Source organism: Oryzias latipes, chromosome 3 (assembly GCF_002234675.1).
Source record: "Oryzias latipes chromosome 3, ASM223467v1".
NCBI lineage: Eukaryota > Metazoa > Chordata > Actinopteri > Beloniformes > Adrianichthyidae > Oryzias > Oryzias latipes.
The window spans coordinates 38024758-38036315 of NC_019861.2; the positions used below are offsets into that span (position 1 = coordinate 38024758).

The following is an 11558-nucleotide window of genomic DNA, read 5'->3' on the forward strand; positions in this document are numbered from 1 at the left end:
AACCCCAGGCTCATCAACAGAAGCCCGTTATGATGACAGAAACCTGCTGCTCAGCGGCAGACGTCACTCAAACTCACCGGAAACGGGGCGTCCCTCAGACAATAAGAGGCGGAGGGCTGCCTCTGATTTAAACTCCAAGCGCGTTGACAGTTGGGTAAAATTTGGTCTGATTGAGATCAAAATAATTCGACTACTTCGACTGATTATTTAATTGGTGGCTTCCTTTCTCTTCTCGACATTTAAGCGTTAATTCGTGTTTTCTTTTTTTTTAATTCTTTTTATTTGGGTAGTGGAAACAGTCAAACATGAAAAATAGAACATCAAGATGTTTACAAACCCATATTTTCTTTTTAACATCACAACCTAACATAAACAGGCAGCAGTTTAAAAAATAAAATAATAAAAATAAATAAATAAAAAGAACAAATCACCAATCAACCTTCACCAGCGGCAAAAGACTATTACAGGGTTTTTTTTTGTATTTTTTTCACATTTCACCAGAACAGAGTTCAATCCAAAGAAAGATTAGTCTTATCCGGAACTGGTAATTCGTGTTTTCTAAACGACTAACGGTGTTTTATTGTGGCAAAATGTAACCGGAAGTGTTGTCTGCGTTCCGCTACTTACGGTTCGAATGGCGGAGAGGTTTCCTGAATCGCAGGGATGTCGCCAATTCCCTATTTTGATTGGCTGTCAGCAGCTCGTGCGGCAGGAAAGGTGATGACGTCACGTCCACAGCAGCCAATCAAACGTCTGCTTCATCCTGAAGCGTATCTTAGCTTAAACGGTGTTTTTTTTTACTTCATTGAGAATTGAGGTATCATACATTAAATAACGAACAATAACCATATAATCAACATTACCTCGAAGATCAATCACCATTGCCAAACATAACATATTAACATAGAAAATAAAGAATTGAGGGGGAAAAAAATCAATGAACATAACACACAAATAAATAACAACAAATAAGTAAAATAGAAATAAAATAAAAGAACGTAGAACCAATCTCAATAGTTTAATACTGGTTAGGGATACTTGTGAAGTTTGTATTTCTGAACAAAACTAAGCAATTTCAAGCCATTCTTCTTTTTCATATAATGAAGTGATTGAAAGTAAAAACAGAGCTCTTTATGAAATGTGATAAAAAGAGGTTTGGTCTTCAAATATTTATTTTGTGTATATAAAACTTTCCTTGCAATATCGGGATATTAAGAACAGTATTTCTGGTCTATTATATGATACCACACAGCATAAAACATTTTTTGCGTGTAAATGAACTGGCATTGCACTTTTGGAAGAAGTTAAAGAATAAATGATCTACAGTCTCAGTGTCCTTTAAACAAAAACTGCAGTCATTCTCTTCAAACCCAAAACGAAGTCTCAAAAAATCCTTGGATGGGTAAATGTCAGTAATTATTTTAAAATGAATGTCTTTTACTTTTGGTAAAATACATAATTTTAAGAAATTCAACCTTAATTCAATCAGCTCTTCTTTAGAGAAATGTTTAAAAATGCTTTTTTTCTGAAGAGACGTTTGGAAAAGTTCATTAACAAACAATCTGCGTGTGAAGCTGTTTGGTAATTCTGTCTTTGTAATCGGCTGCCCGTCCATTAAGAGTGAAGGAAGTTTTAATTGAACTTTGTTTAACAGTAGATTTTGTGATCATTGGATCAATGAAGAGCTTTGATCACAGCATCATATTGTTTCCGATCAAATAATTGAAATTGAGAACCAGAATGATCCCGTAGATGCAGAACAGACCGTATCCCTTTAGTCAGCCGGTTATTGTAAAACCAGGATTTGTTCCTCCATAACACATAACGGCAGTTCCAGAGAGGCTGGTGTGCGGACTGAAGTTATGCTTATAGATTAGTTTCCAGTACGATAAAACTTGTTTATGAAAGGCAGAAAGTTTGATTGGCAGTTTCTTTAGATCATAGTCACATTTAAGCAGAAAGTTAATTCCTCCTACATCCCATAATATTTTAGAGGGGAATTGATACCAGAAACCTTTTTCGTTCTTTAAGGATCTCAGCCAGTTGATTTTAATCGTTCCATCTAAACATTCAACATCAATAGCTTTAAGTCCTCCCTCCTCATAATCTGTTAACATCACACTTTTTCTAATGTAATGAGTTTTGTATTTCCAAATAAACTTAAAATGAATTTGATTTATGTCTTTAATTGCAGATTTAGGGAAGGATAAAGAATATGCTGGGTAGATTAATCTTGATAGAGATTCCATCTTTACTAGAAAAGCTCTGCCCAGAATAGAAATATCTTGGTTGGACCACAAATTTAGCTTTAATTTACAATTATCTAGAGTTTTCCAAAAGTTTAGATCCTCCAATGATTTGGAGTCTTTGGTTAAGTGAATACCCAGATATTTTACTTGGGATTTAACAGGAATGTTTTGAATTGTTGTTAAAGTGGAATCTTTAAAAGGCAATAATTCACATTTATTCAGATTGAGTTTCAGACCAGAAGCTCTGGAGAAAACATTTATTAATTGTGAAACCACAGAAATCTGACTGCTGTCCTTCATAAAAATAGCTGTATCATCAGCGAACTGAGTGATAGCTATTTGCTGTCCTAAAGCATTAAGTTTCTCAAGTTTTGAGTTTTTTATCCAAATGGATGATAATTCAGCTGCTATGATGAAGAGTAAAGGAGAGATGGGACAGCCTTGTTGAACTCCTTTGTTAATGGAGAATCTTGGCGAAGTCCCATGTGGCAATGAAATTGTTGAGTTTCATACACGAGTCACCTCGTTCATTTATTACGGAGCCCGTGTCCTGACATTAAGATATAAAAATATATGTTGTTCCCACAGATTATTATCTCGTTCGCACAAAATACTATTCCGTTCCCTCGAAATGATTAAGTCGTGCGAACGCAATAATTAATTCGTTCGAACGCAATAATTATTCACGTCATAAGTCATTCACGCGAATATCCTCTCTGTACGCCAGCAAAAGCCGCTTTCAGCGGTAACTTCTGTGTCTCTGTGACCCACATTCGTTCAAAAAAGGAACATGAAAAACAAAAATGATCACTTTATTACCGTCTCAATAAATATAAGAAAAATATCAAAAGGTTTATGATAACTAGGCTGCTTTGTCATACGATAGCTCCTGCTAGGCTACTACTAGCTCCGCCGCAGAGCTCTTTGATGTATGCCGGCATTTGGGCAACTGGCTGGTCTGTTGTCAGACAGCTGATATGGTAGTTTAGGGTCGAATAGGAATAATAATATTCAGGACTTGTCTTTTATTAACTTTAGCAGTCAGTCGCTTTACATTCGAAGGCTATTAGGCTACATGCTAACTGACTAGCCGATCATTGATCCTGTTATTAATTTACGTCATAGATTTACAGCAGATACCTTCACATTTCTGTCTGTGTGTGTCTCATTACATTGCATTGAAGACACGGAGGATGTTTAGAGAACAGATTTATTTATTTTAAAAAGCACAAAGCATCCATCGTATTATCTACATACTACACATAGTCTACATATACTTTTATCTGCATCTCTGGGTAACCAGCCGGAGGCTCGAACTAAAACCTGTCAGGGCTTCTGGAATGGACTCAGCGGCGATAGGTGCTCCGGGTTTACTAGATGCTAAGTTACCCTGCTGTCAGGTGTTAGTGTCCGTTTCTGTCTTGACGGGATTTTCAGTCTCGATTTGATCTCACTGGTTTTTGAGAGTAGGGGGCGGGGCTGGCGGGGCGGCTTCTCTGCCCTAATTTGCATATAATTTACAAACCGCGGGAAGCTCTGTAGTAATGGCGTCACATTCTCGGTTCAGTGGCGGCTGCTGATTCCGGTGGAACACCCGTACCCAAGGTATGCTTGTTCTGTATCTTTGTTTTTGTTTCCATTTGAACCTAACTTGTAAAGGGGTTACTATAAACACGGGTCTGAGTTGAGGGAAAACGAAGCTAGCAGATACGAGCTAGCTAGCTAGTTAGCTAGCTATCGTAACTTCTTCTGAAGCTAATGTAGCAGTAGCTAGAAGGTTGCTTCTGGAAGGTTCTAGCAGTACAACATTGGCTGTTTTAGGGCCAGTTTACAAACAAATCATTTATTTTTTTAAAGTATGACTTTAAAGTTGTAAATTAAGGCGGAAAAGTCATGAATTAAAAAGGAAAAACACCAGTTGTCTGTTTATCTGAGCCGAGCTTTGAGATGAGATGTGGAGGGTTTTTTGTGAAGCTTTATTTCCAGATAGGTTTCAAAAACTAAGAAATTCTAAACCTTTTGGCGATTAAATTCAAGTTCTTGTGAGCGGAGCCGTCTTTCCGGGGTTCGGTGTTCGGTTCGGTGGTAAAGCGGAGTTTCATATGATGTGTGGAGGACCGCTGCAGCCTTTATTCTCCATTTCATTCACAAACCCTAAAGTTCAGTTGTCTCATGATGTCATGAACCTGACATGCTCACAAGAAACACCAAAAGAAAATGTAAAGTGTTCCATACATTCCTTCCTCCAGATGAAATGTTTCGTTTCTACATAAAACAATAAAGATGAATGAAAATAGTCTGTTATATTGGCATTAGAACGTTGAAAATGCCAGAAAGTGCTGCTTCTCAGACAGAAGCGTCACACAAACGTAGAGATCTGGGGCCTCATTTCTAAAGGTTGCGTACGCACAAAAGAAGGCGTACGCCACTCTCTACGCAATAGTTGAGATTTATAAAAAGCAAACTTGAGGGGAAAATGTGCGGTCCTTCACGCTCTGACCCAGGCGTACGCACAAAAATGGGTGAAATGAGAAACGGCGACACCGTCGGCAGATGGAAGAGACATGTGAAAGTGAAAATGACAATACTGCCTCTCAGAAATAACATGAAGACTTCACAAAGCAAGTCTGACAATTAACAGCTACACCAACACCCGTTTGATCGATCAGCAGTCAAACAAACAAAAAAGATCAAACAAAAATTACAACAGAAATTCAATTGAACACTTATTTGGAAAAAGAAAAGTGAAATATTTTCTGCAATATTGGCATGTTGTGCAATTCATCCTCATAAATAATATAGTTAACAGAACGAAATAATGTACAAAACGGATATTCTCGTCAGTGTGTCCGTCTGGAGGAGCAGACAAAGGTGCGGGCGTGCGGACGGACGTACTAATTATCCACTGGGGAAAGTTGTTTTCATATTAATACATTTCTTCATAAGCTATGGAATTATGGTATTCATGCATATGCCTTTAGTTTGTTTTATTTTTGATAAAACAATGTATGGCGAATGTCTCAACCATTCAGAAAGCAACAAGAAATTAAATTTGCGCTGATCAATTTCCCATTTCTGTCGTGTTATTTAAACTGAGGGAAGCAAATAAGGGTCCAACTGTTTGCTTGTTAGGGCGCTTTATTCGAACATTCGTTAGACAGCCTTCTACATGTGTGTCTCTCGGTCTAGCCACGCTTCCCGCTGCCCCACACCGCTGTGACGTCATAACAATGCGACCCTGTAGTTCTTTAACAGAATGATGTTTAACCAATGGCATAACACCACATCTCCCCTTTTTGAAATAGAACAAACAATCATTAGACTATCATTGTTTAACAACCCTCACAAGGAACTCTGCATTAAGGTTGAAGAGTGTTTCTATAGAAAGTAGTTATAAAAAAAACACAACTACAAAACATTCTTTTTCTCCAACATCCCTGAAAATGTTTCATATTCAAACAATCTATAAGTCCAGTCTGGTTGGTTTTATAACAGCTCTCCCAGACCTGGTTCTGGGGGTAGATGTCAGTTCAGATGAATTCGGGATCAGCGACTCTGGTGGTTGTTGTTCTGGAGCACAACCTGAAACCAGTTGCTCTGTGTCGCTCTGGCTCTGTTCAGGAAAAGTCTTCATGGCAACAAGGTGACGTCGATTTCTCCTTACTGTTCCATGAGGTCCTTCAACCATGTATGAGTGAGGGGTTGTGTGTCTGCTCACCACAGCTCCACTTGATCCTAAATCTGGTATCCACACTTCTTGTCCTGGAACAAGTTGGTGAAGGTTCCGTGCTCGATGGCGCTGATTAAACATCTGTGCATCTTTCATCCTCTTCTCGGTCTCCTTATGTGAAACAGCCTCCATGTCGGGAAGAGCAGGTTGTAGAAGAGCTGGAAGTGTCGGCACTGTGGTGCGAAGCCTCCTCCCATGAGAAGCTGAGCAGGGCTGTATCCGTTCTGCAGTGGAGTAGCTCTGTATGCGAGCAGTGCAAGATAGGGATCAGCAGCTTTCTTCAGGAGTTCTTTTATGGTCCTGACTGCTCTCTCAGCCTCACCATTACTCTGAGGATGTTTGGGACTGCTGGTTATGTGATGGAATCCATACGATTGTGCAAACTCTGCAAAAACAGCTCCAGAGAATTGAGGCACGTTGTCTGTCACCAGCTGCTCTGGAATGCCGTGGCGTGCAAAGATAGATTTTAAATGGTGAATCACATTTGCAGACTTTGTGGTTGAAAGCAAAGCAATTTCCACAAATCTGGATGTATAATCCACTACCAGCAGGTAAGTTTTAGCTCCCAGCATGAACAAATCTGCTCCCAGTTTTTGCCACGTTCTTCCTGGGTACTGGGTTGGCAACAACGGTTCTGCAGGATTATGCCTCTCCTTACTGCAGATCCGGCAGTAGAGAACTGACTCATTTATCTGCTGGCTTAATCCAGGCCACCACACCGACTGCCGTGCACGTTCCCTGCATTTCACGACTCCTTGGTGACCTTCATGCAGTGTTGTGAGCACCCCATTTCTCAGTGAAGAAGGGATAACAAGCCTGTCACCCTTAAGCAGCAGTCCATCCTGTACTGAGAGTGATGCTCGTTCCGCCCAGTAGGGTCTGATTGCTGGTTCACCGTTGTAGTGAGTCGGCCATCCTTGCTCACAGAGTTGCATCACACGTGCACACACACTGTCCTGTTGCAGCTCTTGTTTCAGGTGATCCAAATAGAAGGTGCTTGCTGGTAGGTTCTCCATTATCCTGTCCACATATATGTTTGTGTCCTCCAGCAACTCCTTGTCATCCGGTGTTTCATTATTCAACAGGGGAGCACGTGATGGCATGTCTGCCGTCCACAAGCTCTTTCCTGGCACATGCGATATGGAATAGGAATAACGCATAAGGCGCATTTTAAACCGTTGAATGCGTGGAGGAAGAGCATCCAGTTGCTGGGACCCTAACAAACTCAGGAGAGGTTTGTGGTCAGTCTCCATCTGGAAGTGCTTGCCTATCAGGAAGTTTCTGAACCTCTCACAAGCCCAAGTGAGTGCTAAGGCTTCTTTTTCTATTTGGGCGTATCTCTGCTCTGTTGGCGTGAGAGAGCGTGAGATATAAGCCACAGGACGCCAATCGCTGCCCCATTTTTGGAGTAGGACGCTCCCCAGTCCATACGACGATGCATCTGCTGAGACTTTACTGTCCCGGTTTGGATCATACATAGCCAACACTGGAGGTGAAGCCAAGGAATCTTTTAAACCTTGAAATGCTTGAGCCTGGTCAACCCCCCACACCCAGTGGTTCTTTTCAGAAAGAAGATCTCTCAGGGGTTTGTCTCTTTCTGCCAGCTGAGGGATGAATTTTCCAAGCTGATTAACTGTTCCTAGAAAACTCCTCAGTTCAGAAACATTTGTTGGTTCTCTCATTTTTTTCACCGCTTCTGTCTTGCTTGGATCAGGACTAATGCAATTGGCTGAGATGACATGTCCTAAGAAGATCACCTCCTGCTTTGACAGCTCACATTTTTCCACATTCAGTGAAATGCCTGCCTCCTGCAGCCTTTTAAGCACAACGTGTAGGCGAGTGTCATGTTCTTCCTGTGCTCTGCCCCAAACCAACACATCGTCCATGTGACAAACCACACCTTCCAGACTGTTTATGACTTCTGACATTCTGTTCTGGAAATGTTCAGGAGCAGAAGCAATGCCAAAGGGTAGCCTCCTAAAATAGTAACGGCCAAAAGGTGTAATAAAGGTGGTGTATTTGGCTGACTCTTCTGTAAGGGGAATTTGCCAAAATCCCATATTAGCATCCAATTTGCTGAAAATCCTGGCTCCAGCCAATTTGCCTAGTGTCTCTTCCACTGATGGCAGGATGTATTTTTCTCGCACACAGAAAGGTTGAGGTGTGTGAGATCAACGCAAATACGCACCTTGTCTGTTTTCTTTTTGGGTACCACCACCATGCCAGAACACCAGTCTGTTGGCTCCTCTATTTTGGTTATCACACCTAAGTCTTCCATGCGGGACAGTTCCTGCTTCACTTTGTCCATGAGCGGCAATGGAACTCTCCGAGGTGTCTTTAATGAGAAAGGCTGAGCATCTGGCCTTAACTTGATGTTGTATGGCTGCTTCACTTCACCAAGACCGCTGCACAGTTTTGGGTAGCTGACTTTTAGTGTTTCGATGCTGAGAGTGTTTATTCGAGTAACTAACTCCAACTTGTGAATAGCAGGTCCTCCCAGCAATGCTGTGTGCAGGTGATTCAGGATGTACACATCCTCTCCTGCTTCTTTAGCTCCTTTCCTTAGTCTCATCTCTGTGAACCCGAGGACTTCCAACGGCTTTCTTCCAGGTCCAAACAGAGGCTTGGTTGGTTTTTGAAGAGTGGGTGGGCAACTGTCTCTGAAGATCTCTGAACACCTGAAGTGGCAATACTGTGACATCAGCTTCTGTTTCTATTTTGAATGACACACTTCTGTTGTTTATGATGATGTTTACCATCCACGGCTCTCCGTTGCTGGTAACACTGCCGAGGAATAAGGCATTGACATCTTCCTCCACTTCACTCAAAGTCTTCCTATTTTTACACACTCTCATGTAATGTCCCTTTTTTCCACATGCATGACATACTGTTTCATTAGCTGGACACTCACGTTTTGGATGAGGTGATGAGCTGCCGCACTTATGACACTGTGCATTTGGTTTACTGTGTTGAGGCCTCCACGATTTGCTCTGTTTGACATCTGTATGTGATTTGGTTTTAAACTTTCTGCTGCTTTTGTGCACCCTGTCAACACATTTAGCATCTCCTGGCTGTGTCCTGGTGTCACCTTGCAGTGAAGATTGCTGCCTTTTCAATTCCTCGCTCTGTCTTGCCATGTTAATAGCTTTATCCAGCGTAAGATCCGGGTCTAGCTGCATGCGTTCAGACAGGCGTTTATCTGACAAACCGACCACCAGTCGATCACGTATGAGCTCATCATGAAGTGTCCCATAGCCACAGTGTTCTGCTAATGCATACAGTGCAGTAACAAATGCATCCACAGTCTCATTTTCTTCTTGCTTTCTCATGTTGAATTTTGCACGTTCATAGATAACGTTTTTCTTCACTATGAAAAATGCTTGGAAGCCATCTCTCACCCCTTGATACGTCCCTCGTCGGTCTGCAGGTATGTTCAGTCCACGCATGACGTCATCAGCTTCATCACCCATGCAGTATATCAACGTATTTATTTGATTTTCCTCCGTGCTTGCATTCAGGTTACTGGCAATACGAAATCTTTCAAACCTTCTTATCCACTTTTCCCATTCTTGCGGCTTTGAAAAGTCGAAAGGCTCCGGAGGTTGTAGATTGAAGGTGGCGCTCGGCCCCGCCGGCACTCGCTGCGCGTTCTCGTCTGCCATGTTCGAAATCGGCTTTTTTTTTCCTTCTAACAACTTAACAGGACTTCTGACACCATGTCGTGTTATTTAAACTGAGGGAAGCAAATAAGGGTCCAACTGTTTGCTTGTTAGGGCGCTTTATTCGAACATTCGTTAGACAGCCTTCTACATGTGTGTCTCTCGGTCTAGCCACGCTTCCCGCTGCCCCACACCGCTGTGACGTCATAACAATGCGACCCTGTAGTTCTTTAACAGAATGATGTTTAACCAATGGCATAACACCACAATTTCCACGTGGATTATTACCGACATCCATCTGTAGCTTATAAAATGCCCCATCACAATGCGTAATGACGCACAATGGCTGATCTTACGCTCTTAGAAGATGTGGCAAATGGAAGAATTCGGAGTGAAGGCATCTTTAGACAGCAAGAAGACTTGCTGGCAAACGAGAACGAGTGGCTTATGAGCCGGTTCTGACTTCCTCCAGCCGTCCTGTTGGACCTCTGCGGGCTTTTGGGCCCGGCGTTACAGAGGAGCACTCGGAGGAACCACGCGTGTCACCCGGTGCATCTGGCGCTCCGGTGTCCCCCCCCCGATGGAGCGCTGTAGCCTCACAACCTCGAATGGTTGTGAGGCTACAGCATTAACGGCGTCCGCCACCGTTTGCCGCTCACGTGCCTTTTTGGCATTAGTAATGCCCACACTGTGCCCTCCAAACAACACTTTTCTCCTCTTTTCCACCTCGCCAACGATAAATTCTACTTCACATTGAGTGAAGTTACGTTTTTTTGATTTCCTCTCGGTGTTTGCCATGGTTCCGCAATCAATGAATATTCATTTGTGGGCGTTTCACGGACTATTTATGGACAAATATGGGCGTGTCATAAGGACGTAAAAAGCTGCGCTGCATTTAGAATTGATTGTGATTTATTAAGGGAAAGATGCGTAGGATGTGCGTGCGCACGGTTTAATAAATCCGAATATTTCTTTGCGTACGCACGTCCTATGTTTCATCCGTACGCCATTTCTGACGCAAATCCTACGCAAAGTTTTAGAAATGAGGCCCCTGGGGCCTCATTTCTAAAGGTTGCGTACGCACAAAAGAAGGCGTACGCCACTCTCTACGCAATAGTTGAGATTTATAAAAAGCAAACTTGACGGGAAAATGTGCGGTCCTTCACGCTCTGACCCAGGCGTACGCACAAAAATGGGTGAAATGAGAAACGGCGACACCGTCGGCAGATGGAAGAAACACGTGAAAGTGAAAATGACAATACTGCCTCTCAGAAATAACATGAAGACTTCACAAAGCAAGTCTGACAATTAACAGCTACACAAACACCCGTTTGATCGATCAGCAGTCAAACAAACAAAAAAAAATCAAACGAAAATTACAACAGAAATTCAAGTGAACACATATTTGCAAAAAGAAAAGTGAAATATGTTCTACAATATTGGCATGTTGTGCAATTCATCCTCATAAATAATATAGTTGACAGAACGAAATAATGTACAAAACTGATATTCTTGTTAATGTGTCCGTCTGGTGGAGCAGATATAGGTGCAATCAGACAGACAGATGGATAGATAGAGAGAGATGCATTAATTGTCTACTGGGGAAAGTTGTTTTCATAGTAAAACATTTGTTCATAAGGTCCGGAATTATGGTATTCATGCATATGCCTTTAGTTTGTTTTATTTTTGATAAAACAATGTATGGCGTATGTCTCAACCATTCAGAAAGCAACAAGAAATTACATTTGCGCTGATCAATTTCCCATTTCCACGTGGATTATTACCGACATCCATCTGTAGCTCATAAAATGCTCCATCACAATGCGTAATGACGCACAATGGCTGATCTTAAGCTCTTAGAAGATGTGGCAAATGGAAGAATTCGGAGTGAACGCATCTTTAGACAGCAAGAAGACTTGC

At 41.9% G+C, this 11558-nt stretch overlaps 1 protein-coding gene across 5 annotated transcripts in view; it reads right to left on the reverse strand.

Annotated features, from left to right (window-relative positions):
• The window catches only part of LOC101169096 (endophilin-A3), a 7329-nt gene extending 6482 nt beyond the window's left edge, over nt 1–847 (reverse strand). For all 5 annotated transcript variants that reach the window (XM_023953801.1, XM_023953799.1, XM_023953800.1 and 2 more), the window contains exon 1: nt 1–847. This exon is cut by the window's left edge. The gene's annotated coding sequence lies outside the window, so the exon portion shown is untranslated.
• Between the last annotated feature and the right edge of the window lie 10711 nt (nt 848–11558).